The following is a 5,783-nucleotide window of genomic DNA, read 5'->3' as shown; positions in this document are numbered from 1 at the left end:
GGAGATTAAGTCGCGTAATAATAAAATAATAATATTGTTTGTGTTTCGTTTTAATCTTTATATATTGGAAGAAGACAACGAAACGTCGAGTAAAAGTAAAAAGGATCTTAAATGAATACCAGAACCGTCCTAGTTATGACCCACACACACGCATGCGTTACAGTATGTGGCCAACAACATTTAAAGGAACCATCGATCAAGGACCATCTTCAAACCCCATATTTTTTACATTTTTTTTAATTTTATTGAATGAAAGCAAACAATTTCGGAATTAGTATCAAACTTTACAAGAAGTTTAGATTTGTTCGAATTGGTCACTTTAGGCACGAATTATGGCCTTCAAACGGCCAATGAAACCGTTACACGCTGCCCGAATGTTGCTCTGCGGTATTTTGGCCCGTTCCCGACAAAGCGCTTGCTTGAGGTGATTGACACCTTGGTATTTTTTAGTGCCAACCTTGCTTTCCAAAATACTCCAGATACAATAGTCCAACGGATTGTTATCCGGAGATTTTGGTGGCCATTTGAACCTCATTTTGTAACCATTCTTGGGTGGCGCGTGCTGAGTACGATGGTCCTGTTGGATTGTCCACAGTCGACGGTCAAAATGTTTGCGTGCCCAAGGCTTTAATACACACTTCAGAATATTTTTGCGATAATATTCTATATTTATTCTGATGCCACGGTCGATTAATATGAGCGGAGAGCGACCATCGGCTATTATGGCGGCCCACACCATCGCCATGGTCGGCGCTTGAGTTCTGGTGGCCAACCGAAGGTGCACAGTTTCGGCTGACATCTTTGGCAAGTAAACACGATCATTTTGTTTGTTTACAAATTACTGGACAACGAATGTGTTCTCATCGAAGAAAACCAAATTCGGCAGTTCATCACTTTTGGCCAAGCGAAGCATCCCATTAGCTCTTTTGAGTCTATTTTCTTCCTGATGCGGTGTAAGTTATTGCACTTGTCTCAATGTCTTTACCCTGAGCTCATTTTTCAATATTCGCCGAATGAAATATTGCGATATATTCAATTCACGAGCCATTTTCGGCCACTGCGACGCGGGTTTCGATCAAGTCGCTTCTTTACTTTTCGAACCATTTCTGCTGTTGTTGCTGTTTTCTTCCGTCCACTTCCTTGACGTCGGGCTACGCTACCAGTGTCACTGTAACGAGCGATGGTACGAGACACAAAAGATTTATTCACAGTGCTTAACAATAGCCGCTTGTGGTTTTCCAGCCAAATATTAAGAAATCACACTATCACGCTTGAATTCCATCACGAATAACATTTTTTTTTGGAAAATTGTCACCAAAATGCTTTTGTACGCTTGTAAACAATATAAAGAGCTGTCAATGGAGTAATTTTAATATCTGTCGGAAGAGTGGCTTCGAAAAGTAAGGAAGCGACTTGATCGAAACCCGCGTCGCAGTGGCTGAAAAATGGCTCGTGAGCTGAACATATTGTAATATTGGTGTATGTCACATTCATGGAAGTCATGTTGAATTTGGACAAATATGCGATTTCACAATGCTGTCCTCATGCATGCCATTCGCACATATTTGTCTGCATAAAATTACCATTTGGGAGATTCATAAATCTCAATATGTTTCCATTTTCATTGGCAAATGAAAAACAATGGCATAAAATTGGACATTTTGACAGTCACATAAAATTATTGCCTATGCTTCGGAGGGAACCTGAAACTGGGAAACAAACATTTACTTCACATGTATGAATTAGGTGAAATAAGCAGCAATCTTATAGCGAACAAGGATATTAAACTTCATGCATTTGTATGGATGCAAATGCAGCGTTTTTTTTTTTGAATTTTTAAATATTCGAAAACTTAAATGTTCAGAAGCACCTGAAATTTATGGAATTAAAGCTTCAAATGAAGAGAAATGCCTATTATAGAGATGCTCTTGGATATAATGGAAATAGGGCGGCATTATAAGTTTGATGTATATGTTGGTGATCTGACAAAAGAGTGATACGCAAATTGAACGAGAAGACAAAATATACTGTTTAAAATTTACTATTAAGTTTCCACACAACAAAAACCAGGAGATAAGCTTGATAATATCGGTATAGAAATCAATGTAGGGTGAGATATAAAAACTGCAACAAAGTCAAATGCTATAATTCTATTTTTTTTAATTTTATTCAATGAAAGCAAAAAATGTCGGAAATAGCATCAAATTTTAGAATAAGTTTAGATTTATTCAAATTGGTCACCTTTGGCAGGAATTATGGCCTTGAAACGGCCAATGAAACGCTGCTGGAATGTTGCTCTGTGGTATTTTGGCCCATTCCCGGCGAAGCGCTTGATTGATGTGATCGACACTTTGGTATTTTTTAGTGCCAATCTTGCTTTCCAAAATAATCCAGACACAATAGTCCAACGGATTGATATCCGGAGATTTTTGTGCCCAATGTGCGCTAGAAATGAAACGAGGAACCTCATTTTGTAATCATTCTTGGGTAGCGCGTGCTGAGTGCGATGGTGCTGAGTCCTGAGTTCTGGTGGCCAACCGAAGGTGCACATTTTCAGCTGACCTCTTTGGCAAGTAAACACGATCATTTTGTTTGTCTACAACTGCTGGTCAACGAATGTTTTCTCATCGTAGAAAACCAAATTCGGCAATTCACCATTTTCGGCCAAGCCATTTTCGAAAGCAACTCTTTAGCTCTTTTGAGTCTATTTTCTTTCTGTTGCGGTGTAAGTTAGTGCAGTTTTTGAAATGTCAATGGCTTTATTCCGAGCTCATTTTTCAATACATGCCGAAGGGAATATGTTCAGCGCACCAGCCATTTTTCAGCCACTGCGACGCGGGTTTCGATCAAGTCGCTTCTTTACTTTTCGAACCATTTCTGCTGATCTTTCCGATTTCTTCTGCCCACTTCCTTGAAAGCGAGCTACGCTACCAGTATCACGGTAATGAGCAATGGTACGAGAAACAAAAGATTTATTCACATTTAAATGCTGGAGTGCTCTAACGATAGCCACTTGTGGTAAAAGGCAGAAAAACGACAACGGAATTTTAATAATTTCAAAATATAATCACCATTATTTTCTATTCCACATTGGCTTTAATACTGCCATTATAAATGTAGTTGTGGCCGGCAAATAAATTCTCATTTCATGTATGCCATATTCATGGAAGTCATGGTGAATTTGGAAAAATATGCGATATCACAATTGTAAAGTGTCCTGATAGCATGCCATTCGTATATATTTGTCTGCATAAAATTACCATTTGGGAGAATCATAAATCTCAAAATATTTCCATTTTCATTGGCAAATTAAAAACAATGGCATACAATTGGACATTTTCACATTCACACATAGTTATTGGCTATGCTTCGGAGGGAACCTGAAAATGAATATAAATTTATGAAATAAGTAGCGATTTTATAGCGAAACAGGATATTAAATTTCATGCATTTGTATGGGTGCAAGTGCAGTGTAATTTTATTTGACATTTTTACATATTCGAAAACTTAAAAATTCAAAAGGCCCTAAAATCTGTGGAATTAAAGCTTCAACTAAAGAAGAATGCCTATTATGGACTTAAGAGTGATGCTCTTGGGTACAACGGGTATCTTTAGCGATGAATCTACGTTTGATGGATGTGTTGGTGATACGAAAAAAGGGTTATACGCAAATTCACCGAGGAGACAAAGTAAGCTTTTTAGAACCTACTATCAAGTTTTCATTAATCATTATGGTATGCGGATATATGTCCACAAAAGATGTCGTTAAAAAATCGTGGAGAAAAGTTTTATACCACCAACTTTGAAGAAATTTAGGATCTGCTACAATTTAATCAATAACTGACCGAGACCGTCTTAAGGGCAATGCAGGAGTAACCTTGTAATTTATCTCAACATTTTTGTTGGTAATTAAATTTAAGTTTTTGTTTGTTTTTAAAGTCCTGTTAATATCCTCCAGCATACTATGAGTATATGTTAACTTTGTCAATCCATTTGGGATTCCTCGTAGTATTCACGTTAGACGCTACGAAGTACATATCCCTGACAAAAATTCTACGTCGGTTTAGCGGGGTTTGTCTCACGCATTTTTTCTATCGAATTGAGCGAACTTGCCACATGTGTGTTTGGTCAGTAAAGAAGGCACTTTCACAAATCGGCCAAACTTCGGATGTTTCGTATTTGAGCGTATTAAGTCACTTTTTTAAAGAAATTGTTTAAACGTTGGTTTTTGGAATTCATAGTTATACCTCCGATGGGATAATATTGTCTATTTTCCCAAAGGCTAAAATAACGGTTCCTCCCGTTAGTCAGTATTTGTGCTGTTTTAAGCACGTTCTCTAAGAAAATGTTTTAAATTCTGTGTTTGATTATCGGTATCCGATATTCTGCTGATTATCCGATTAAGCGCCATTTGCAACACCTACGCTTACTGAATATCAGCTATCGTTTTGAAAATTATGAATTATGGTATGAAGCACTTATATAATTTAAATATAAAATGACAATTTTATTTTGAAATTGAAAAGAAAAAAATCAAAATTTAGATTACATATTTCATAGACAGATCTTGTGGAGGGTTTTAGAGCCAGTATAGGGACCTTTAAGGCTATCCTACCTAGTGACAACAATTGCGACAACCAAGAACAATATGAAATAATGGACAATAGTGCTGATGTAGGTAGGATTTGTATTCATTGGTTCTCCCTCCGACCGAACAATTTAATTTTTTCAGTTTGTATTTAAATATCTCATTTATTTGTCCAGGCAAGTGAAATACACTCTTTCGTATACAAACACACACACACAAATTGTTAGTTGTTGTTGAATTGTTCGCTCATTAAGTATTCTCATAAATTATTGCATAATTTTGGGAGTGTCTAATAGAATTCAACTGCAGTTTCTGCAAAGCACATTCTCTAAAGAAAATGTTTTAACTTCTGTGCTTGATTATCGCTATCCGATATTCTGGTGATATTACCCACAGTTTTCAACGGAATATATTAAAATATGGTCTTTAGAGTTTGTATGTCCTGTGATGTCGATATAGAGCTACGTTTTTCTACAGCCTCTATACATCATTAACTTTGATGGAAGTGTAACTTATTCATACTTCAGTAAATAAACATACTAAAATTTATAGAAGAATATTACGCCGAATAAAGTCGAGTCGAAATATGACTACACATGTCATATTCTAAAAAAAGGTTGCAGAATTATGATTATGCCTCAGTGTTTCTCAACAAATTCAATCAATCAAATTGTTTTACAGTTTCAAAGGACTCTCATACTGTTTTAAATCTCCTTTCATATGCAATGGTCCGAAAAACATTCCCCGTTAATCTTTGCAATCAATGGGCAACAAACTTGCTTAAGGGAAGATTTACAATCTTCGAACTCAAGAGACACATAATACTTGAAAGATGATGCAATGTCTATAAAATTGCATTGTTTTTTTAGTGGCAGGTGGGCTGGAAAGCAAGTTGGCGATATAAACACGGAAGAGTTGCAATTTCTCCTTTGGTAATAAAGCACAAAGATAATGCTGTACAAATGAAATAAAACTTGGAGCACCAAAAAACAATATTTTTGTTTTGGCACAACGACGTTGCACTGCTCGTTGTTTTTGGCAGGTAATGGTAAGGATCAGAAAATCCATTGTGCAGTTTTTAGTTGCAGTTCCTGTAAGTGCATTTTTTCAAGTTTCATTGCTTCTTTGCAAATGGAGTGAAAAATGAGATTTATCTGCATTCGATGGAGGGAAAAGAAAAACTTGAGTTTATTTT

Source organism: Musca domestica, unplaced genomic scaffold (assembly GCF_030504385.1).
Source record: "Musca domestica strain aabys unplaced genomic scaffold, Musca_domestica.polishedcontigs.V.1.1 13, whole genome shotgun sequence".
In the NCBI taxonomy this organism is placed as follows: domain Eukaryota; kingdom Metazoa; phylum Arthropoda; class Insecta; order Diptera; family Muscidae; genus Musca; species Musca domestica.
Note: the sequence above shows the minus strand (reverse complement) of the source record.